This window comes from Oryctolagus cuniculus, chromosome 10, assembly GCF_051225735.1.
Source record: "Oryctolagus cuniculus isolate XC-2025 breed Fujian yellow rabbit chromosome 10, ASM5122573v1, whole genome shotgun sequence".
NCBI lineage: Eukaryota > Metazoa > Chordata > Mammalia > Lagomorpha > Leporidae > Oryctolagus > Oryctolagus cuniculus.
This window is the reverse complement of record NC_142876.1, coordinates 125,182,099-125,207,506: the sequence shown is the minus strand read 5'-3', so window position 1 is coordinate 125,207,506 and position 25,408 is coordinate 125,182,099. Positions and strand designations below refer to the sequence as shown.

General features: G+C 48.8%; 1 long non-coding RNA gene across 1 annotated transcript; it reads right to left on the bottom strand.

Annotated features, from left to right (window-relative positions):
• Positions 1 to 13,529: 13,529 nt before the first annotated feature.
• LOC149124477 (uncharacterized) lies at positions 13,530 to 23,559 on the bottom strand. The gene is made up of 3 exons (XR_016214519.1): positions 22,995 to 23,559; positions 14,284 to 14,327; positions 13,530 to 14,185 (listed from the first exon to the last, which is right to left on the bottom strand). It is a non-coding gene; the product is annotated as an uncharacterized LOC149124477 (long non-coding RNA).
• Positions 23,560 to 25,408: the final 1,849 nt, after the last annotated feature.

Below are 25,408 nucleotides of genomic sequence, written 5' to 3'. Positions count from 1 at the left end.
CATGTCCCAGTGTGCAACTATTTAAACTACGTTCTTGGAGGAGTTTCAATAACATGGATAATTTTTTCGTAATTGAATTCTTACTTACTAAGTGGAACTGGAAATCTGATAGGCAGTTTTAGTTCTGAGCATTGTGCAAAGTCTACATTGACATTTTAATTTGAGGAGAGAAGAGGGTAGGTTTTTAATCATATCTTCTTTGATCTGGGTTGATTGAGTTCACTGCCAAGATCTTTTTTTTTAACTTTTATTTAATGAATATAATTTCCAAAGTACAGCTTATGGATTACAATGGCTCCCCCCCATAACTTCCCTCCCACCCCCTGCTCTCTCTCCCCTTCCATTCACATCAAGATTCATTTTCAATCCTCTTTATATACAGAAGATCAGTTTAATATATATTAAGTAAAGATTTCATCAGTTTGCACCCACACAGAACATAAAGTGTAAAATCTTGTTTGAGTACTAGTTATAACATTAAATCACAATGTACAGCACATTAAGGACAGAGATCCTACATGAGGAGTAAGTGCACAATGACTCCTATTGTTGACTTAACAAATTGACACTCTTGTTTATGGCGTCAGTAATCTCCCTAGGCTCTTGTCATGAGTTTCCAAGGCTATGGAAGCCTTTTGAGTTCGCCGACTCCCATCTTATTTAGACAAGGTCATAGTCAAAGTGGAAGTTCTCTCCTCCCTTCAGAGAAAGGTACCTCCTTCTTTGATGACCTGTTCTTTCCACTGGGGTCTCACTCGCAGAGATCTTTCATTTAGGTCATTTTTTTTTTCCAGAGTGTCTTGGCTATCCATGCCTAAAATACTCTCATGGGCTCTTCAGCCAGATCCAAATGCCTTAAGGGCTGATTCTGAGGTCAGAGTATTATTTAGGACATCTGCCATTCTATGAGTCTGCTGTGTATCCCGCTTCCCATGTTGGATCGTTCTCTCCCTTTTTATTCTATTGATTAGTATTTGCAGACACTAGTCTTGTTTATGTGATCCCCTTGACTCTTAGACCTATCAGTGTGATCAATTGTGAACAGAAATTGATCACTTGGACTAGTGAGATGGCATTGGTACATGCCACCTTGATGGGATTGCATTGGAATCCCCTGGTTTGTTTCTAAGATCTTTGAATTTTAATGTATTCTTGATTTTATTCAGATTTTGAGTTTCACTTTCTGTTTTGTTTTATGTATTTTATTTATTTGAAAGTAGAGTTATAGAAAAAGAAAAAGAGACAAAGAGTGAGATCTTTCATCTGCTGATTTACTCCCTAAGTTGCCATAATGGCCTGGGCTAGGCTGGCCTGCAGCCAGGAGTCTGGAGCTTCTTCCAGGTTTCCTACGTGGGTACAGGGGCCCATGCACCATCCTCTGCTGCTTTCCCAGGCTCATTAGCAGGGAGCAGGACTGGAAATACAGCAGCCAGGACTCGAACCAGTGTCCATACGGGATGCCAGCACTGTAGCCTTAACCTGCTCACCACAGTGCCGGCCCCAAGTCTCACTTTCTGAAGGATGAAATGCTTCCGCGGCACCTACTCCAAGTCTTCACTGAAGATTCTCCCCTCCTTTCTGTAGAGTATTTGCTCATCGTTTGCCTTTTGACCTAAACAAATAAACAAAACTAATGGAGAGAAGGAGGAGGGGAGATTGCGAGAGAGACAGAAACCTGAGAAGCACAGCGGGTGTCACTTTAATAAACACACACACACACACCCCAGATGCACAGCTTGGTCTTCCTCCTGTCACTTGGTGGCCCTTCAGGGACATGAACACTACTGATTCACCTGTCACATTACACTTTGGGATACGGAAGTGTTTGTTTTTACTGAGGAGGCCGTGTGTTCCCTGGAGCCGCCTTCTGCTGTGGTCGTGAGAAATGGCAGTGAATGGGCTTAGCGGTGACGTGGACATGCTAATGGGATGGACATGCCAGTGAAGCTTCTACAGTACCGGTCCTTGTGCTAAGGCCATGAAGAGTTAGCAGGGAAGGGACACAGCACTGGAATGTCCTCAGAGCTGGTCCTGACGCTGATTCCGTTCACGATGCATGGACAGCCTCACTCTCGTGTAACACACTGCTCTCCTCTATTGCAAATGGTCATATCTGCCACTCACTCCCAGAGGTTGTGACTTCCTAGGACCACGGAGTCTCTTCAAACCCAGATTTCACAATAGTGACCCTGCTGTTTAATGGTAGCGTTTTTAGGTGTTGGTGTTTCAAGATTGGGTTGGAAGCCTGGGAAGTTTCTCAGGGAACCCCTCCCTCCTGCTTCTTGCGAGCTTTCCTGTGAGAAGCAGAACGGGATTTCATTACACGGTTGTAAAGGCACCGCGTGCAGGCTGCTGGTGCCTGGAGATACGCTCCTGCATCCAGACAGCACTTCGCTCTCAGCCCCAGTGCCGTGGTCACCCAGTTGGCGCCCACCTCTGTGGCTGGGCTGACTCCGCTGTTTTTCCTCAGCAGCCTCGGGTGGAGTGGCCCTGAGGTCCAGTTACGAGTGGAGGCCTTGGAGACAGGCTGCGGGGCACCGGGCCCCGAAGAGGAGCCCAGGAGACGGCCCCGCCCGCGGCGCGCACTCTCCCTCTGCATCCCTTGATGCCAGGCCCTCTGCATCGCCACCTTCTGGTCCATAACAAGGATACAGCCAGGCACGCGCTTCACAGAGACGCTTCTAGATACAGTTCCAGGTAAGGAGAAAAATGGAGGGAGAGAAAGGCAAAAGCAAGCCACTCAGTGAGGTGCTGAGAGCACACCGCCGGCGTGTGTCGTCGGGGTCTGACTGATGTCTGACTGATGGGGACAGGCTCCTGCAGCCGTCCCCTGCTGTGTCCTCCGTTTCCCAAGACCTTGTCTCCTCAGCTGCCTGTGATCCGGGTGTGGTCATCTTCTCCGACAGACAGCAGTTGAGCCAATTCAAAGTGAGTTAGACTGCAGGAGACTGCGGCTCCTTCAACTGGTGCCTCCAGGCCACTGCTGCTGACGAAAGGGAATTCTTTGAAAATCTGTCTATTTTCATGTTTATTTTTTTTTTAAACAATCCAGTCACATACTGAGAGGGATGTTGTGCCAACAGCGTCAGTGAAATGGGCAAGTGCCTTGCAAGATGGGAGGATGGTGTTGCTGGTGTGGGTGGCGGCCTGCTGTGTTGGGTGCAAGGTTCAGGCCTGCGCTCAGCTGCTCTCCCCCCAGCCACCTTATTTCCTCACTGGGAAGATGGAGACAGCAGGAGCAGTTATGTGTGTGCAGGTTCACTGTGGGGGGTGCAGCAAGCATAGCTCTTAGCACAGGGCCTAGGACTCTGCAGGTGGCCCGTGTGTGGCTGGTACCACATCCCAGGGAAAACTGAATCACAGGAAGTGAGATGCACCATCTGTCCCGGCACAAATCCATTTGCAAATCAACTAAATAAGTAATTAAATAAAAGGGTGGGCATTCAGTCTAGCAGGTATGATGCCTGCACCCCAGAATGTAGCACCTGGACGCAATACCCAAATGTGACTCCCGATCCTGATTCTTGCCAGTGCACACCAGTAGTAATGGTCCAAGCAGATGGGTTCATGCCCCCCAGTCTGGACCTGGGTGCAGTTTCCTGCTCCCAGCTTTGACCTGGCCTAGCCTAGCCACTGTGAGCATGTAGGGGGTGAAACAACAGATGGAAGATGTGTGTGTGTGTGTGTGTGTGTGTGTGTGTGTGTGTTTCTCTCTGCCTGTCAGGTTAATAAAATCTAAAAAGAAAAGGGAAACAGAATCTCTAAGGGCAGAGATAAGCGCCTCACGGTTCCATAACTCCAGTCTGAACAGAAGTAGAAGGCCCCAAGCCTCCTTGCCCCGTGGTCCGTGTGCACACGCGTAGGTCCTGTGTGGCTGTCCTGTGGCCTGTAGGAGCACATGTGGGTCATGCGTGGAGCACAGCCTCCCCTGTTTACACCGAGCTGTGTGGACTGTCAGGCAGGACCCAGACTATGAGACTGAACAATAGTTATTAGACACAGACTGATAACAGAAGGAGAGAGAGATCTGAACTTCTAATTTGGTTCTTCCAATTTTAAAAGTCAGAAAACCTGTCCTGAATCTTTCTTGTATGTTCTTAATTATGATGACTTTTCAAAAATTGCAGAATCATAGTATGGTTGCCACACTGTGATGGTTTTGTGGAGTGTTCCAGGATGCGGCCCCTAGAGTCTGGCGGCACGGGCACACCCGCGACCCGCTGAGGGAGGCTATCCTGGCCGTCTCATCGATCCCCACGCCCCTTGAAGTGGTTTCCACTTTCAGAGTCACATCAGCAGCTTTTCCAATCAGTGTGCATGTTGTCGGCGTAACCCTGCGACAACGGGTGACAGCTCCAGCAGGCGCGGACGAGGAAGATGCAGACGACCCCGCAGGCTCGTCGCTGAGTCTGTCCGTGCACAATGTCATGTGACTCGTGCAGTCCATCGCCATGATGACTCCTGCACAGAAGAAACACTCTGTATGCCCAGATTTATTTGGCAGTAAAACCACCAACGACTATTCAGTTTGGCCTGAGCTATGAAACATCATTAGGAGCTCTGCTACACGAGTGCCTTCAAATTCAGCCCATGATGAAAGTAAGAGGCTGGGGGCCGGCACTGTGGCACAGCGGGTTAAAGCTCTGGCTGAAGCACCAGCATCCCATATGGGCGCTGGTTCGAGAACCGGCTACTCCACTTCCATCCAGCTCTTTTCTAATGGCCTGGGAAAGCACTGGCAGATGGCCCATGTGCTAGGGCCCCTGCGCCCACCTGGGACATCTGGAAGAAGTTCCTGGATCCTGGCTTCCTTCTGGCACAGCCCTGGCCATTGAGGCCTCTGGGGAGTGAACCAGCAGATGGAAGATCCTGTCTCTCTCTCTCTGACTCTGCCTCCTCTGATCTCCCTCTAACTCTGTCTTTCAAATGAATAACATAGATCTTAAAAAAAAAAAAAAAGAGTCTGTTAACACAGAGCACTTGGTGCGGGATATGTGGGGACCCTCAGGACAACCGATGCAGTTTTGCTGTCAATTGAGAAACTCTTCTAAAATAAATGCTTATTTTCAAAAAATTAGTAAGGGGACATATCCACAGTCTCCTGAGGTTTTGGGAATGGGAAGGGGTTTCCAGCCCAGGTTGTGATTCTTTCTCTGATGATCCTGTGTGGTGGGTCTGTGGAGCCATGGCCACCTCCTCTGCCGACGTGTCAGGTTGGGGCACAGCCATGCCCGCTCTTGGACTTATTATCCTGGCTGCCTTTATGTCAGAACCAGGAGAGGAGAGGAAAGGCAAGAGTGACCGCATGGCCACCAAGCCTGAAATACGCACTGCCCACCCCTTATAGCAAAGTTCACCAAGTGCTGGAGTGTCGGTTCCCTACTGAGGGCCGGACGCGTGCCCAGCACTCTTCGCTCTGTGTAGTGAAAGTCAGAGTGACAGAGAGGGAAGGAGGACGGGGCAGCCGAGACAAAACCTGCCCGTGAGGAGACTTCAGAAAAACGAGATCCTAACAAGAACAATTACACAGAACCCACAGCAAACCTGCAACAGGGGCCTCCGTGGGCTGCACCGAAGCAGCAGCAGATGCTGGGTGAGGGCAGCTCCTCACTGGCCGCTCAAGGACGCTCTCTCCATGACGGGTCCTCTCTCCATGACGGATGCTGGTAACCAGAAGGAGCCAGCGGCAGGAGGCCCCGGGGACCAGTGACCCTGGAGGGCACCCAGGCGTGCAGAGGCTGCATGCCAGGGGCAGCTCCACGTTGAGAGCCAGGGGGAGCCTTTGGATCAAAAGCTTGATCTCCAAATCCTACAGACCTCGATGGCTGACTCCCTTGTTCCGACTGTGCCTCCATAAAGGGCTGAGGCTTGACTGCCCAGATACCGACTTGTGATAGCGTCCATGCCCTGTGCCTGCTGGGTGCAGAGGGAGGCAGGAGAGCATCGCCCAAAGGACAGTGCGCGCAGCCTGAGTGTCCTTCTCAGGTGTCCCAGCACTGCCCAGAGGCTCCCCCGTGAGTTGTGTCTGGACAGCCGAGGCTTGGAAGGCCAGAAGCAGCTGGCGGGGTGGGAACTTTTCTCTGCCCAGGACCCTTTGGATATTTACGGCAGCATTCGTGGGCTGTGCAAAATCGTCAGCTCAAACACTACCCTGCTATGGATCTACTGAATTTCGGTTTCCGCCTGCAGCAGCCTTCCTGGAGCCAGACCACGCGATTTCACCGGCCTGCATGGCCTGTGGGCTGCAAATTCCCCACCTGACAGGCAGGGACTCTGAGGACCACGCTTTCATCCACGATGCTTCTGACGTGACCTTGGCTCCTTGGAACCTGGCACTGCTTTTACGTCGTTCCTGTGTACAAACAAACGCCGTCTGTGTGTTGTCAAATCCCAGAAATGTATTTTCTGAAAATAAGACTGTCGCTCCCCCTCTTCGTGGAGGAACGACACAGGACCCTGCCTAGGCTTCATATCCGAGTCACGGCACCATTATGTCGCTCCCCCTCTTCGTGGAGGAGCAACACAGAACCCTGCGCTGTTCTTTTGTCTGCTCGGCCCTCCCCGGGTTTGCTGCTGGTTCTTCCCGGGTTGGCTACCGACCCTTCCACCTCCGTGGAAGGGCGGTTCCCCCTGGCCACTTTCCCCACTTCCGCAGGGGAGCGGCACACTGCCGGCCGGCTCTCTCGGGGGCTGCACAGGTGTTCCCTCAGATGTTCCCCTTAGATGTTCCCCTTAGATGTTCCTGGTGCATGCCGTCTCTCTCCTCCTTTATAGTCCTCCTCCGCCAATCCTAACTCGGCTGCCCACACGCCGAGTACGCTGCTCTCCTCCAATCAGGAGCAAGTCCTACAGTTTATTGGCTGAACTGGAGGCAGCTGTGTAGAAGCTGTTTTCTCCTCTCCCAGCACCATATTGTGGGAGAGCAGATGCATAGAATAAGTCTTAATTCCAGTAACTCAGTCCAGTCCGGGTTGCTCCCCACAAAGACCTTGCCAGCCACGTTCTTTAAAAATCAAACAATCAATACATGAATATGACCGAGAAGGCTTCGTAGCTGGTTGCTGGGCCTGACTCCGCGCACAGAGGCAGAGTCTGAGAATCTGGGTCCCTAACAAGCTCCCGCGTGGGGGGTGGCGCCTTTCTGTTTCATGTTCCCAAGAAAAGTCAGGGTCAGAACACGTGAGTGAGTTGCTTTGAGTGAACCACGCAGAGGGAGTGGACGGTCAGTGACCCTGCGGGGCAGCGTCCTCACTTCGAGGGCACAAACTACTCCTCCCTCACCCTCGGAACCACGGCAGCCACGGCCCAGGGAGGCCCCAGTGTCTCTCAGGTGGGCACTGCTGTCTCCAGACCACACAGCCCAGGTGTGGGAACCACAGAGGCGAGGGGCTGCCGGCCCCACCACTGCAACCCAGCCAGCAGCCCCGCCGTGCCCTCTGCCGCTTTCTGCCGCGGTGCAGGCACCGCTCACAGCTCCACATGCACACGGCAGCACCGCAGAAAGTCCACAGGAAGTGCACACCACGCACAAATACACACACCTGTCACGATTCCTCACGCCCAAATTATTTTAATTCCATATTCCATGAACTTTCTGAAGTACCCACCTAATACTAATGACTAACCCAAGTGCATTTGAGGATATTTTTAAAATACAGAAAAATATAAATAAAACAACACCAAAATCCTCACAAATTAAAATCATCTGTAGCCCTCAAACTTAGGTATAACTACAATTAACATTCTTGATGCATTCCTGTCTAATTAGCTTTTTATCTGAAATTTGTGAGTTTTTTATGTCTGTGGACATTTTCTGTTTCTTCTAGAAATAGCCTCTGTTGCCCTTTGCCTATTTTTTTCTATTAAGATATTACTATATTTATCTTAATTATAGATTTCTTTCTAATAAGTCAATCAAGGCAATGTAAATTTTGAGTTTCACATTGATTAACATTTCTCCCCACTTACTGAGGGGTCAACAAAAATAGTGATGTCATAGGGCTCCGCGCGATTTTGAGCCGTTCTGTTGGGTGTGAGGCTGAGGAGGCTTCCCTGTGGTACTTAGCTGTGTGGCTCCTCTGTGGCCCTCCCCGTGGTCATAGTTTGTCCTGGCCAGCACTGCGGTGTGAATACGATTTATGTGGTTCCCTGCATCATGAGTTACCGGCAGCAAGAACGTGGGCCCTGATCTCATTGTGCTGTCTGCCTAGGGCGCCCGTAGAAAAGCCCACCTAAGGGAGGACCTGCTCTCTCTGCTTCCAGGATCACCCTGGGGCCCTTCCTCACCTGCTCCACCCTCACCACCAGCTGCCCTCATCAGAGGCCAAACCGATGGACCTGACTCTTAAATACCATGAACCAAATCAACGCTTTCTATTTATAGAGTTAGTGTCCTCCCGTATCCCATTAGACACAAATGAAAGGCTAATGTGCCCTCCAAGGTCATTTAAATGTCTGCTTTTATGGTCTTTGTTTTGTTTCATTATCGCTTTTATATGTAGCCAAATCCATCCATCCAGTGAACACTAACCTGACATTTTTATCAAAATGTATTCTTCTCCTTCACGCCATTTATTGAATATTCTATATCTCCCCAGTCAGTGTGTTATGCTTGTTTTAGGATATCATATATTTCGACCTTCTGTAGTTTATTAAGGTCTTAGCCATGTTAACATTTATTTCAGTTCTGTGCTCTGCCATTTATGGTTTTATATTTTGTGCCTAGCACAATGCTTACTTTAATTATGAAAGCTTTATAATGCTGTAATTTGTCAGCTCTGAGATGTTAACATTTTCTAATATGTGCATGATTCTTACAACGTGACAAAAGATAGAAGTTTTTTTCATTCTTTTTAGTGGTCCATCAAACATTGGTATGTATCACAGTCAATGATTTTTATATTCATTGAAATACAGAATATGTTAATATTTGTAGGACAAGATGTCTCTCATTATTCCTTTTCAAACCGTACCTATTTTTAGTTAGATTTTATTCTTTCTCCTGTACCGTAGATTTTCCAGAAGCTTCTCTTTATTGCTATGAGAAGGTGTTTTCTCCTCTTCTGATGGTTTTGCTTTCTGTGTCATAAAAGTGGTTTCCCACTGCTGTGCTCCTGTGCACTGCTGGATGAGTTGTTCTGATTTTTAGTTTTTAATATTTTGGTATGCATTTATCATGACTGGTTTTGTGTGTAGTAAGTTATAGATTGGTGTGCAGATCAAATCTGATGTTCTTTATCTTCTAATACGAGTTTAATCTTTCATGCTTTATTTCGTAAGTGATTTTGCTTTCTGATTTCTGGAATTTGCCTCTGTTTTCTGTTTTATATAGAACCAATTTGTTTTTGCTCATCTCAGGATTTGGAAGTAATTCCTTCAGTTTTACACTCAATATTTAATCAATCTGCATTTTATGAAATAATTTCATTTTATTCCTTTATTTTCTGTTCACGGGATTGTGAAATTTAGCAAGATGGTGCTTTTCTGCCTTTTAAACTGACTCCTGTTCATTTGAGATCGGGTTTTAGACCCAATTATTGTTGTTATTGCATGGGACCCTCATTTTATCAACATTTTTGACATTACAGCATTTGAGATAAGCATGTAGATGGTTAAACCTGCCAGCTCTTGTCAGTTGTGATCTGTACTCTTGTGTTCCCAGCTGCGGCACACACGTAAAATGCTTCAGAGAAAGAGCTATACAGGGGCTTCATCAGAAAACGGAACTAAAAGATGAGTTTATTTTGGTGCAAAGAATTTTAATCCATGCATAGTCTTTTTATAATACACATTATTGTGGGGAGCAACTTGGACTAGACTGTTACTGGAATTAAGACTTATTCTATGCATCTGCTCTCCCACAATATGGCGCTGAGAAGGGAGTAACAACTTCTACGCAGCTGCCTCTCGCCAGCTTGAGTGATGACCTGCAGGAGCTGATCCTGCTCCTGATTGGAGGAGAGCAGCGTACTCGGCGTGTGGGTAGCAGAGTTGGGATTGGTGGAAGAGGACTATAAAGGAGGAGAGAGACAACATGCACCAGGAACATCTAAGGGGAACACCTGTGCAGCCCCCGAGAGAGCCGGCCGGCGGTGTGCCGCTCCCCCGTGGAAGTGGGGAAAGTGGAAGGGGGAACCGCCCTTCCACGGAGGTGGAAAGGACGGTAGCCAACCCGGGAAGAACCAGCAGCAAACCCGGGGAGGGCCGAGCAGACAGAAGAACAGCGCAGGGTCCTGTGTCGTTCCTCCATGAAGAGGGGGAGCGACAATTATCCCTGAACGTTTGAAGACTTTTCGTATACAGGGTGCCCAATTTAAATTTTTCTATGTCTAAGAATGTCTTCCTGTCACCTAAATTCATGGAGAAATATTTGGTTCACAATTCTTTTTCAAGATTTATTTGTTTTATTTGAAAAGCAGAGTTACAGAGAGGCAGAGAGAGAGATTTTTCCATCCACTGGTTCACTCCTCACATGGCTGCAACGGCCAGAGCTGTGAAATTCAAAGAAGCCAGGAGCTTCTTCTGGGTTTCCCACATGGGTGCAGAGGCCCAAGGAGTTGGGCCACCTTCCACTGCTTTCCCAGGTCATAGCAGAAAGCTGGATCGGAAGTGGGGCAGCCAGGTCTCGAACCGGTGCCCATATGGGATGCTGGCACTTCAGGAGGCGGCTTTACCTGCTAGGCCATAGCGCCAGCCTAGTTCACAATTTTAGTTCTCAAGTTTCCCACACCAACGCCCCATCAACACTGCCCAGCGTTGCAGTGGGGAGTTGGAGACCAGTTCAAGTGGTCTCTGGGAAGGCTGCCCTCGGCCTGGGTCACGGAGCGCCTGCCCTGATGGGGGTCCTTTCAGTTTTAGTTCCGGGGAACGTGGTGCAACATTCTTATTTGAAGCCTGTCACTCTGTCAGCTACGCACTCCCCCTGTCACTGGCTGCTTCCATCCCCAGTGCTCTGGTTTCCTCCTTGAGAAAACCCCAGGTTCTCACTTCAGAGTTTCCACCCCCTAACCTCCATATACTGAACTTTTCTTCTTTTTCAAATCGTTTTGTCTTTGAATGACAGCTCAATTTTGTGTAACACCTGAGTGGTTATATTTGCTGCAGTCTGCAAATCTTACCTTTGCTGTCTCTGATGCAAATCCTGACGATGCTTCTGCAGTTTGTTTACTGTGTCCACTACCTTACCTGCAGCACTGCTTTGGCTTCCCGGGTGATGGTCTACGTACTGTCTCATCCGGTTTATATGTAGGCCATTCTCCTCCCTTTCATGCCTGCACCCTCAACGTTTGCTGCCCGTGTACATTGTTGTTCCCTGCACTGGTGCTTAATTCAAGCTGAACTCTTCCAACACTTTCTTCCGGTTTCTTCAATGAGTCATTCTTTGAACGTGGTCTCTAGATGACCCGTAGGACAGTGCTCGCTGTCTGTCCTTGCGTGGGAATCAGACGCTGAAGAGACATGTGTTGGCTCTCCCTCGGGTGCGAGTGCAGATCTGCCCTCTTCAGGGCTCATCAGTCATCAGGGCGCCTTTGGCCCAGCCGTTCTCCATTTGGTGCTAATTCAGATCCCTGTGTGAAAAGATAACGGTGTCAGTTCTTGGCCCAGATCCCAGGGTCTTTCTGTTGAAGTGAGAGGGTGCCTTCGGTGCTGTTCCCTGGGGTTCCGTCTCAGGAGCAGGAAGAGGCAGCAGGAAGAGCAGCAGCGTGCCCGCCTTGTCCACCTTGCCTGCCTTGCCCGGCATGGGAGGCTGGTGTCCAGCGCAGAGCTCCGTCCTCCTGTCCCACTCCCATCCCTGTGGCTTTATCGGGGAGATTCCTCCCCTCTGCAGCAGGGCAATGTGCCCATCCCGCTGAGCCCGATGCTGAGTCTGCCCCGAGTCTGCCCGGGAACGGCTGCCCTGGGCCCTGCAGTGGAGGCTCCGGCTCAGTTACACACACAGTGAAGACGGCGTCCTTGTGGATTCTCCCACACTGGGCCAACGCACACCACACCAGGGTCAAACACTGAGATAAAGAGATTATGCCAAATCGTCGATTCAGAACATAAATTCCCAAAAATCCCATTTTGCATTGATTTAAGATTATTTTGTGTTTCACAGTTTAGAATAATATTGACTCAAATTTGATATTTTGTAGACTAACTTAGATGGTAAAAATTTATATTATCGCTATTAGATTTGGAGGTTTTTTTTATCCCTTTATCACGTCAATACACTCGATTTTATTCCACTTTATATCATCTTCCACACAGTTAAAGATGCCCCATGGCAGAGGTTGTAAAACTGTTTTATAAGTAATTTTCACAGGAAGTGCTCATCAAAGCATTCAAATGCGCAGGGTCGCCCCAGGCTGTAGATGGAGTGGGACCGCGGACTTCATCGCTTACAGGCGCAGGCCGAGGGCACTGGTGTGGGGTCCAGTACAGTGGAGAAGGCTGCTGACCATCCCGGGGAGTGAGGCTGAGATTCCTCTGTTCCCATTCCCCTTCATACCTGCGGTTTCAGACAGGTGCAACTGGACATCGTCTGCAGAGAATATTCGGACCTGCACCACAAGGACAATATGACGATCACATCAAGAATTCACAAAATCATAGGCTCAGCTGTCTCCTGCTTGGCAAGATTTAATGCAGTTTTTTCTCACTGCAACAAAAGACTTTCCATAATACTCCGCGGCGAGACTATTAACTGTCGGGATGGAGCATGTAAAGATGCTCACTGTCTGACCACAGAAAATGATGAAGTAGAAGGGACCGCAGGGCCACAGCTAAGTTGAGATCCCACGAAGAAACCTGAACCCATCGTCCAGTTCAGGCCTCACTTCCTGCATCTGTCAGTGAAGGCTGATCCCGCCTGCTTTACAGACTCACCTTAAACACTGCACCCGTGAGGTCACTGCACAAAAGAAGAATACTCATTTTCCACCCGCACTGCATCAGCTGAGGTTTCAGCAATTCTGGTATTACATTGCAGGCCAAAGAAGCAACTTGATTTGTTGAGCATTACACCAAGGAAGGCGTCCAGGTACTCGGCACAGAGTGAAGAACTGTCTTGATTGCTGTGGCACGTCTCAGCTAAATAGGTGGTCACCTAACAGTCCAAAGTACTCGATGAGTTTCCCTAAAACTTACAATGTGGCGCTGCTCAGACGTGTGCACGATGACCTCGTTAGTCTCCTAGAGGGCCACAGGTGGTGGCTGTCCCCTGGTGACTCTGCACTCACGTCCAGGCGCGGAATCTCCTCTCACCACTTCTTCAGTGACGCGCAGACTTTTGCTCAGGGGCTCCCTGATTAAGTGCGTGTGTAATAGCTATAGTTTTCACTAGCAAATCATTCTTAGTTCAGACTTTAGGCTGATGGCTGTTTCTTAATTGCTGAAAAATTTTTTTATTTAATTAGCTCTAGATAGAAGAACAGATGGCCTGTGAATTCGCCGGTGCTGTATCGATGTGATGAGATGCTTTGGTTCTGTCTAATGAGGTGGCGGCTCTTCTTTACATTTTCTCATTAAACTACACTCTTAGTTTCTCATTTTATTTTTTTTTTCAATTTATGTCAGGGGTAATATGAAATAGAAATGAATTTTTAATTTTTTCTAATTGTTTTCATCTTAGCCAAACTCAGAATCAAATGTGATAGATTTCAGTCAGATATATTTAGATACCTGTGCATACTTAAGGTCATGTGTATCCATTAGTATTAACTCAGGACGACAGGAATTTTCCCTTGACCACCGTGACACCATCGGCCATTTCCTAACACATTTAGGTAAGGACCTAACAGGTCTAAACTCCAGACAGTGTCTTGTGCTGTGTTCCTGAGGGACATGCAGGGAGGGCCGGACACTAAACCAGCTGCACTACTGATCATACAGTTTTACACTGTCGTAAAGGGTCTGAAGCAGTGAATATCACCGGTGGATAAGGAAGTCCAAACAGTGAGAGATCCTCAGGGGAGACATCTTGGCTGCAGCGGCGTGGAGTTGACAGGTGCAGGGGGCAATGCCATAGCAGGGCTGGCGAGGATGGGCAGGCAGAGTGTCCTGGACGCAGACAGCTGTGTGCAGGAGGAGACGACAGCGTGAGTGTGTGCCTGGGACAGTGAGGCTCAGCATGGACACTGTAGACTCTTGGACGTTTCCTGCTTGGTGACCGTGTAGCCCATCGCACCAGAATGTAGCACAGTTCCTAGAGTGTTGGAAACAAGGATGGCACCACCATAATTGCTGTGAAAAGATAACTTGGTTGATTTCAACATGGAAATTGAGCTAAGCTGATGTACCCACCTCTACAGAGGTTCAAAGATGTTGGGCAACTACACAGCAAACTCCTGAAAAGGAAAGCAAAGAAAGGAGTATATCCAAGAGCCAGGAAAGAAAAAAATTTCCCCGTAGATTCCTAAGAGCAAAAATAGCTCAGCCAGGAGCTTCAGGGAATCCCAGCAAAGCGTGCACCCAGGGATGGAGGAGCCACAAAGCTGGCATCTGCAGAAATGCCGCCTCCATGTAAAAAGGCCTGGAGGTGCTCTAATATCTGGCCAACTTACATTTAAAAATACAAAGCCACTTACCAGAGACCTTGTCACAAATACCCTGGAATACAGCAGTTTCATCATCAAAGATATACCAACTTAAATTTGAATGCTAAACCTTTCATGAAGACTAATGTGGTAAACTGGATGATAAGAATTTAAATAATAGGAGCTGAGCACTGTGGCCTAGAAGATTAAGTCACCCTCTGAAACACTGGCATCCCATAGGGCACCAGTTGAAGTCTCACTGCTCCACTTCCAATCCAGCTCCCTGCTAATGGCCTGGGAAAGCAGTGTTTGTTGATAATAACAACACTAATAATAGTGATGGACAGTATTTGAGTGCTTAATGTGACTTCTGCATGTTTATTGTAAAAATAAATATTATCTATTTTCTTTGTAGACAAGGAAAGTGAAACTTGGGGAAATGTAAGCTCAGTATGAAATGAGAACGTTAGGTTCAGGGCTGGCGCCGCGGCTCACTAGGCTAATCCTCCACCTGCGGTACCGGCACACCGGGTTCTAGTCCTGGTTGGGGCGCCGGATTCTGTCCCGGTTGCCCCTCTTCCAGGCCAGCTCTCTGCTGTGGCCAGGGAGTGCAGTGGAGGTTGGCCCAAGTGCTTGGGCCCTGCACCCCATGGGAGACCAGGAAAGGCACCTGGCTCCTGCCATCGGATCAGTGTGGTGCGCTGGCCACAGCGGCCATTGGAGGGTGAACCAACGGCAAAGGAAGACCTTTCTCTCTCTCTCTCTCTCTCACTGTCCACTCTGCCTGTCAAAAAAAAAAAGAGGACGTTAGGTTCAGGAGCCACTGTGTGCATGAGACAGCACAGCTGGTTGCTCTGTTGGAGTGGGAGTGGGAGTGAGTGTGGTTGAAACGCGGCCTCGGGGGTCTTGAGCTGAGTGGGCAGGGACACTGAACGGCTTCCTCTCGTGGCGCTGTCACAGAGCGCACACCCACCTAATCTCCCCTCTTCTGCGGAGCACCGGAGCACAGCAGGATTTTTCCCACACAGCACTGGCTGACAGTGTATGGAAGCAGCCTTGGTTCTGCAGGTAAGGGTTCCGCTGTAATAGCAATGCTTCCTGGAGCACTAAATGGGACTCTGCCTCACTTGAGTAATCCTTAGTGTTTCTACATGCCCTAATAGATCATGAAAATATCTCAAGATAATTCTTCCCTACACACAAACACACAAAGGCATGAAGCTGTGACGTTCCTTATTTATCTCAAATGCACCCCAAGTTATGGCATCATCAAAAATTGTTTTCCCAACTTGATTCAGGGAAAAATCACGTTTTCCTTTTCCTTGTCCTGCTGAAAACAGCCTCTGTTCCTAGGAACTCTGAGCAAAACTGCTGAACAGAGGCAGCTGATGGATCAGGGAGCTCCAGGAGAAACGCAGAAAGCAGCCACCAGAGATCAGCAGCCTCGCCTGGGCTTTGTGCTGTCTGCTCCGAGTCTCACCTCAGTGTGCCGAATCCCACAGCAGCAGGTCTCCCCAGCCAGAGCTAATGGAAGAACTTATCCTAAGTCCATCAAAGCGGATGGCAAAGGAGTCGGTTTTTTGCTTTCTCACCCCTGCAAAGCACTTTATTCTTATTACCTCTGTAAAAATGGCTTTAAGCTTGTTCTTCTTTGAGGTCTGTGGAAGGGATGACCGTTCTCCAGGCGAGACAACAGCAGGAGCCAGGGCCCAGCCATGTGCTCCACAGATACCCGAGTGACCGGGGGTTCACCAGAGGCGTGTTGATTCTGCCCTAGCCACTACTTCCCTCCCAGGTTTTCCAGAAACTGAAAACCTCTAAGATAATATTTTCTATGGAGGAAATGATCTCATTTAAGGGTGACTTATTGTGAAAATCCAGTAACATTATTATGGTTCCATTTTAATATTTTTGAAAATTTAATAACTTTAATTACATTTTATATTTTTAATAAATGCATAATGGGTTCTAGCATAGGGAAAATGGGCATATTGTTGTCTAAAATGGGGGAAAAACTCATTTGGAAAGATCACAATTTAGGAAACGGCTTATAATCCAATTTCTAGATAGAAATTTTTAATCTTATAATTATTTTTCTTTCAATTATTACTTGAAGATTTGCTCATTGTGGGATATTGAAACCATAACAGTAACTCTAGGAACAACCCAGGGGCTGTGGGAATTCTTCCTTATTCCGTGGTGGATATCCAAAGTACATCAACAAAGCAAAAACAAGAAATAGAATACCATGTGAGTTACCACATTATTTATTTTGTTGTGCCAATAAATTTTACTGTATTGAGAAGTAAGCTTTCAAGGTACAATGGCAGTATGTCTAAATATCCAAAAATTTAAAATGTTATTATGTAACAGATGGATTCCATTATTTTTCCAAATTGCAGATAAATTTGTTTTGTTTCTCCCAGTGGAGACTTTTGAGTATTTAATTAAAGGCCTCATTGCCCCATCATTAAATTCAAAGAAGCATATCTAATGTGAGCACTTAAATGTAATGTCACTCATTAGTCTTTAATGAAGAGAAGCTTATTCTTTCTCTAAAGAACAGCTGTAAAAATAGTATCTGTCACCTACAAAATTACGTATTCCCAAGATTATTAATGTGCACTTAATGACTTTGAATCGCGGCTTTGCAACAGGCACGCAGCATGCCTCTTTCCTCTGGCTCACCTGTAGGAGAGGCGACTGGAGTCAGGGGGCCTGGACTTCTCGTGCCTGCAGGATGTCGGCTCGGGCAGAGGCCGACTTTTCCCAGACACCTGCAGTGGCTTTGGCATGAAGCTCTTGGCTTCCTACATCCCAGGTTCTCCTACTGGTCTTGTGTCCGAATAGCGGTCCCTGCCATGCCTGAGCCATCAAACCTGTCATTAGACGGGTAGGTGGAGTCGCCCTGGAGCTCTTTTCCCTGGGATATAGTCCACACGATAATCGGTTTTAATGTCGGATCCGTTTTCCTGATTCTGCAAGACGCAACAGAGAACTCAGTGCGTGGACTGCAAGTGCTGCCCCAGTGTCTCAGTGTCCTCATCAGCTCCAGCACCGCCGCCCGCACCACAGGCACCACTCACACTGTCCTTCCTGAAAAGAGTATCTAGACCTCCCGCACACTGGGTCCCGGCACTGCGTGTGACCGCTCGGCCCGAGCAGCCCTCTAAGTCCACTGCTTTCAAAAAGCCAACCAAGAAAGCAAAAGTGCTGATGGATTCTGCTGGTTCTCGTCAGTACCCTCAGACGGTTTTCTGGAAGTCCATCGGTCACCCACACCCAGCTAGATATCTAGACGGCTGGTGCTGGCCCTCTGATTTTGATGGAACCTTTAGGTTTTGCCTAGATCAGCATCAGTTGGGTTAAGCTTTGTTATGGTCCCAGATATATGAACACTTTGTTGAAACAGTTTGTCATCAAGCAAAACTCAAGATCAAGTGCCTCCTTAAAGTGCACCCAACATGCTTTTACAGTGGTGGGGCCCAGGTAATTTCACCCAAGGCATAACTGCAAGAATGAAAGAGTGTCATTATTCCACTTGCGCCACACATCCCACCTGCACTTACTGAGTGTCTCTTCTGGTAGGCATGGTGCTTTGTGTAGGGCTACAGGGGTGCAGTCTCACGTTTGTGCATATAAATGCAGAACTCTCATGAGTCTAATCAGGTACTTCTCTCTAATTTGGGAAAATGTTACTTTTTTTTTTTTTTCAAAAAGATTATTTATTTGAGAGGCAGAGTTACAGAAAGAGAGAGAGAGAGGTCTTCCATCTGCTAGTTCACTCCCCAAACAGCCACAATAGCCGGACCTGGGCTGATCTGAAGCCAGAAGCCAGGACCTTCTTCAGTGTCTCGCAACTGGGTGGATGCAGGGGTCCAAGCACTTAGGCCGTATTCCAGTGCTTTCCCAGGCCATTAACAGAGAGCTGGCTTGGAACAGGAGCAGATGGGACATGAACTGGCGCCCATATGGGATGCTGGCGCCCCAGGTGGAGGCTTAACCTACTATGCCACAGTGCGGCCCTAAAACATTCCTCTTTGTATTCTAAATACTGCATCCTTTTGCTTACAATACTGTCAATGACAGTAACATAAAGTATGTGTGCTACTTCTCCAATAACCACCGTTCAGCAAAGGTTGTGTCTTAGTTGGCTTTTATACTCCAGTCACCCCATCCCCGTGCACCAGGGTGGCTACAAATGCAATTACTGTTTCACTGAGAGAATAAAAGGAAAAGAAGATCCTTAATTCTTAAAATAATTTGATTTTTCCTACTTTTTTAAAAAAATCATGTATGTATTTAAGAGTTAGTGTGACAGAGAGAGCTCCCATTCACTGGTTCACTTACCAAATGTCCACAGTGGCTGGGGCTGGGCCAGGGCTGAAGCCAAGAGCCAGGACCTGCATCCGGGAGCTGACTGACACCCAGGATCTGCACTGGCAGGAATGTGGAGTCAGGAACTGGAGCTGACACTCCACGTGACCTTGGAAGAGGCAGGTGTCCTAACTACTTAGCTGAATGCCTGCTCTGTTGTGCTTTTCTTAAATCCACTTAAAGGCATAGACATCTCCCAGAGAGAGTTGAAAATTGCTCCCGTGGGTCTGGTTTCACTTAACTTCGCAGATGTGTTTACACTTGGGTTCTGTGATGCGCTGCCATCCCACTGTATTCCCCACACCCCTCACACCCTGCGGCCAGTGTCCTGTCCTTCCAGGCTCAGCCCACTCACACCCTGCGGCCAGTGTCCTGTCCTTCCCGGCTCAGCCCACTCACACCCTGCGGCCAATGTCCTGTCCTTCCCGGCTCAGCCAACTCACACCCTGTGGCCAGTGTCCTGTCCTTCCAGGCTAAGCCCACCTACACCCTACGGCCAGTGTCCTGTCCTTCCAGGCTTAGCCCACTCATACCCTGCGGCCAATGTCCTGTCCTTCCTGGCTCAGCCCACTCACATCCTGTGGCCAGTGTCCTGTCCTTCCAGGCTAAGCCCACCTACACCCTGCGGCCAGTGTCCTGTCCTTCCAGGCTTTGCCAGAAGTGAGCCCCCCCAATGTTGCTGAGACTTTGCTCTGTTTGGCTTCTTCACTGCATCTTGTTTTCATTTCTATCAAAATAACACTTTTATTCTATTATATGTATTTGTTTATAGTTATGGCCTTTATAAAGGCGAGGTGACCTCCTTTGCCTCAAGTATAATTGTACTGAAAACATAATCCTATACTCAGAAAATTAAAATTAATTCACATTAATACTCAGTCTCCTGGGGAAGTATCAGAAGAAAAATTATATTTCTAAATTACACAAAATTTTAAATAAATCTTTTGTCACAATCATTGTCACAGTCAATGTGTTACATACAGAACTGACAAATCATTGATTTGTTCACAAGTCAAATAAATAGGGCACTCCAGGTTTCTGGAAGTGATGAGAACATGGTTGAAATGATTGACAGCAGAACAGACAAGTGTTTGACAGACAGGAAGAGCCTGCACTTCAGGGTCCCGCACACCAGGGCTCTTTGTTTTCAGAGAATTCGTCAGCCTGGGGCAGTCGTCAGGCCTTGCTGGATCCACGAGGTCAAACAAGGTTGCCCAGAATCCTGTGCTGGTCAGAGGCTCAGCAAGGTTCCCACAGCAGCCCCTCGCCCCAGGCCTGTATTCTTCCAGCTTACCTACCCCAGCAGAAGCCAAACTTCTTTCCCCAAAGTCACAGAACACTGGTGCAGGGTTCTTCTTCCCCAATCTCAGGACACGCACATGAGGAGTCAGGGTAGACCTGAGAGTCCTAGGAGTGGGGGTTTGGTCAGTCCCACTGGACCTGCAGGGCCAAGGGTCATGGACACATGGCTGGCTAGGCACCCGAACTCACCAGACAGTTCTTTCTCAAAGTTGTGAGTTAACAGAACTCTCAGGGTGCAGCTCTCATCCAACTCTGATGACTAGAAGGTGGGCCTGCTGGGAGGGTGTTAGGAACCAGGGGTCATGCCCTGGGAAGGCAGTTGCCATGAGAGGGCTGCTCTAAAAATTGAATAGGAGGGGCTGGCGCTGTGGCAGTGGGTTAACGCCCTGGCCTGAAGCGCCGGCATCTCATATGGGTGCTGGTTCGAGACCCGGCTGCTCCACTTCCAATCCAGCTCTCTGCTATGGCCTGGGAAAGTAGTAGAAGATGGCCCAAGTCCTTGGGACCCTGCACCCACGTGGGAGACTCAGAAGAAGTTCCTGGCTCCTGGCTTCGGATTGGTGCAGCTCTGGCCGTTTTGGCCAACTGTGGAGTGAACCATCGGATGAAGACTTCTCTCGCTTGCTCTCTCTCTCTCTCTCTGCCTTTCCTATCTCTGTGTAACTCTGACTTTCAAATTAATTAATTAATTAATTAATTAAAAAAACTGAATGGGACTCAGCTCACTCTCTGCTTCCTGGTTTGCCACGAAATCCCTCTTCTTGCAATGCCACAGCCAGCCCCCAGCCTCATCGGACAGTCCAGTCTTGGACTCTGAGGCCCCACAACCATGAGCCAAAAACAACCCACTTCCTGTATCAGCAGCCTCTGTCGGGTGTTATTACTGCAGTGCCTAAAAGTTGACCGAAGCAGGGTGTCAGGAGCTGTCCCAGAGGGCATGACGGAGGCCCCTGGAGCAACAGAGCAAGTGAGTGTGGCACCCCACAGGCAGCGCAACTCCACAGATGGATGTGTGTGTCCTACGGAGATCTCCTTGGGAAATCCCAAGTGGAGCCACAAGTGAGACCCCTCAGTCACCCCCGGAAACGTCACAGCTTGAAGCCCTCCTCTCTAGAGCTACGTTGCCTTGCTCTGTTGACTAAAAAGAGCAAATAACTCACGTGGAATAGCCGTTCTCTGTCTTCCTGCGCTCCGTGTGTGCCTGTAGATAAGTGCAAGCACACTGCAGTTCTCCGGGCACCCACTACGGACGGCGCCTACACACGCATCACTCAAACAGCCCCATAAGTGTGTTGAACTTCTCATGTGCCTTAACGCGCTTCTCCAGCCTTACTTGCTCCGTGCCATCCCGAGGAGGAGGGGGTGTGCACGTGGAGCCTTTGCGTAGATGGTCCCCAAGCCTCCTCTCAGAAGGGGGAACTGCACTGCATCTGTGGGTGTTTCCTCCTCTCCTGCTCGTGCCCGGCTCTGCCCGACAGGCTCAGAGATAACCTTGAGGCTTTGGCATTGGCGAGTGGGCTCCGATCCAGCCCTGTTCTTTGTCAGTTCACCATTAGTCCTTTGTTCTCACAGCTTCGGTTCTCTTTAGGTGTAACCCAATCTCCGTCTCTGTGTTATCTGTCTGTGACCAGAGTGCCTTGCAATCTGGCTGTGGACTCACCGCAGCCAAGGCCTGGATAAGAGTGTAGGACTTCTCACAAAGAACCACTTGCCATGCCTCCAGCTCTGAGACAGTTAACGTTGCATCCAGTACAACAACCAGCATTAACATAACAAACTGCAACCAGCATGAATGTAGCTACAGCTAGCATCAGCATTGTAAAAACCACAGCAACTACAACCAGCATTAACGTTCTAACAGCTACAAGCAGCACTAACTTTGTAATAATACAGCAACTAGCATTAATATTACAGCAGTCACAACCAGTATCCTTGTTGTAAGAACCAGAATGAATGGAACACAGGTGCCAGGCTCCTTGCTAAAATGTTTTGTACAAGAATTATCTCTTATGTTGTTTAATTGGAACAACAGTCCCTAGGCAATAGGCCCCATTTTTAGTCTCCTGAGAAAATGAATGGTGAGAAGTTTGAAGCGAGCTGCCCCAGGCTAAGTCTGGGTCTCTGTCCCCTTTCCTCAGGGCTTGTGTTTCCTCCCCTTCCATTCTCTCCAAGTCTTCTCCTTCCAATGTGCCCTCCGGCTTTGCCTTCTCAAGAAGCAGTATCTTGGACATCATCAGTGATAGAAAATCACCCAGCCCAGTGCTTATTCTCTGCCTGGCTGCCTATGCCTGCAATAACAACGAAATCTGCCATGTATCGGGGGAGCTGGCCGCCTGTTAGACGTGGCCTGCACTTCGCCATGAGCCCTGAGCACAGGTTCCTTCTTCAGTGCCCAGCCCAGCCACAGCATCCTCCTCTGCGTAGACGCCCTCACCCGTTCCAGGTGAGAGAGAGTCAAAACTGCACCCACAGGTTCTACCACATTAACACAGGGAGAAGGGGATGTGACAGTTCCCACTCAGGAAAACCTGGCTTTCTCTTCCCAACGCAACACGCTGACCATTGAGGCAAACAGCAGTGGACCGCCTAAATGACGGGTAGCATCTTGAAATAAATATGGCAGCTGAGGTGAGTGGCTGAAAGTCAGTGGAAATCATGATTGTACCACATCCAGGCTGGGGGAGGGGTGGAAGCAATGCGAGTGAATCAACCTGGAGTCCTGGGACTGCCAGGAGGGACCCCAGGCACTCATAGCCCCTCTGCTGTTCAGGATCCTGCCAGCCACTCCCCTGCCCTTACCTCGTGTTGGTCACGGCAGTTCAGCAGTTCTGTCTGGGACGTCCGCTTGGGTCAGCAGGAGTCTTGCCCTCAAGGCTTCTTTGTGCTGTTTTTTCATACTGAACTCCTTGAATTATAATACTTGAATATTCCTCAATTTTCATTTTACTTGTCTGGCTTCCTGGTCCACTGCCGACGGCAATCCCTGGTGAGTGCACCACGTTTCCACCAGGCCAGAACCCTGCTCCGTCTTGGTCTGAACTCCCTGTGATGCCTTCTGTCCGATACCTGTGTGGTCCAAAGGGGATTCCAACTCTAGGGGCCCTCATGCTCTGGAGCTCCTGTTGAAGGCTCTGGGGTTAAAAACACGTCTCAGGACACGTGCAGCGCCGTCCTGAATGTGCTCAGAGGCGGCCCATTGCCAGAACACTGCACTCTTCTCGCTGGAACCCAAGCCCGGCCACCACTCAGCATCCCCAGCACTCTGCTGCAGGGGCTGGTTTTCAGGAGTCGGCAGCTTCGTAATACGGGCAGCTGTGACCGCAGTTCCTGGGCAGCAGATGCCGGCTCGCTCTTCTCTTCTGGCGCTCCGTTGGCTGAAGTTCCTGCCCTTTGTTTCATCCCCGCTGATTTCCTGTTTCCTGAGTTCCTCTAGAGTGATGTGTGGCAGCTGTTTGTGCTGGGAAACACCCCTCTCTACACCACCTGATTTTAAACCTGGTCTGTGTGAACTATTCTGTAGTTGGGAGAACGTATCTTCATGGCCGTTTCTTAGGCCAGCTCTAGAATGCAGATCTACTTAATGGACAGTGATATCCCATGGCCCATAAATATTAATAGGAGTCCATTAGGCTGGAATGCACTCATTTGCAAATGTTTTTAAAGAATATAAATGCTAATTTATTTTTGCATTAGAGGCTGTATTCATAGCATTTGGAATCAATTCTGCTTAATTGGTATCAGCGATTCTCACAGAAACAAGTGGGTAAGTGGAACTTCAATTGCTACCCAGTGACAAAATTGAAGCTGAGGTCCGGCACGGTACTGGACCTCGTCACTGGCTACTGACTCACCACCGTGCTGTTAATGAGCTGAACGCTTTTGGTTGACACACACGTCTCTGATGTAGAAGCAGAGACAATGCACGAAGCTTGCTTGTTCCAGAAAGCATCTCATTAGATATAATTAAGATACACAGAAGGGGAGCACTCAAATTCTGCAGCTGTTGCCAACGGAATAGCTCAGCCGTTCACAAATAGGTGTGAGTCCTTGACTGTGCGACTCACCGGCCAGTGCAGTGCCCTCGGGGTCCTGTTGGCACACAGAGAGCTTCTGAAGTGGGGGGAAAATAAACCATACCAGGAAGTATTGGATCCATCATCTTGAGAGTGCATTGCACGCAGGGAGTATCTGGCTAACTGTCTGACAAAACAATGAGAAAGTTGGAAACATTCAACAGCCTGGACTTGGGCTCAGGATTCGGTGCAGCTGTGGCACAGGACATCCGTGGAGTCTGATCCTCCCCAAACGTCAGTCCTGCGGTCCCTAACTTTGTTAGGAAACTCCAGCTCCGTTGCCAGGGCTACACCTGCTCTTCACTTTAATCTCCAGGTTCCCCCCCAGCGGTTCTCTCTGAGAGTCTCCTTTTATATCTCTTCACCTCCCACTACTGACCCAGAGGGCACAGACTTGCGAGGAAACCACTCTGTTAGCCGTTGCCAGGATTGGTGGACTGATGAGTGACGACTTGGAATTCATGAAAACAGAATAAATTCGGTGTGGGTTTCCCTGACCTACAGCATCCGTGCACAGTGAGGATGTCCTCTGAGCTACACCACGCATGCGTCATCTCCTTTATGCCTGTGTTAGCCCAGGTGGCTGACCTCTGCCAGTCCTGTCTCACCAGCATGGACACCTGGTCTCACTGCCAGGCAGTGCCAGGCAGGCACGCCAGGTGCTGGAGCCAAAAGACTGGCTGCCAGTGAGCCCCTCTCAGTTTTCATGTGGGCTCCGGGTCCCAGTGTCAGTAAACAGATTCGCTTGAGTCAGGTTGTAACAGTGAACCAACAGCGGATTGCTGCATCCAGAGTGGAGAAACACATTTCCTGCACCCTTCCATGTTTTAGGATTTCACAAGGGGGCCAGCGCTGTGGCATACTGGGCTAAGCTTCCACCTGCAGCTCCGGCATTCTATTAGGGCACTGGTTTGATGCTGACTGCTCCACTTCCAATCCAGCCCTCTGCTGTGGTCTGGGAAAGCATGTAAGATGGCCCAAGTGCTTGGGCCCCTAAACCCACATGGGAGCTCCTGGCTCCTGGCTTCCAATCGGCCCAGTTCCTGCCATTTCTGTCTCTCCCTCTCTCAGTCTGTAACTCTAGCTCTCAAATTCTCAAATAAATAAATAAAATCTGGAAAGGAAAAAAAAAAGATTTCA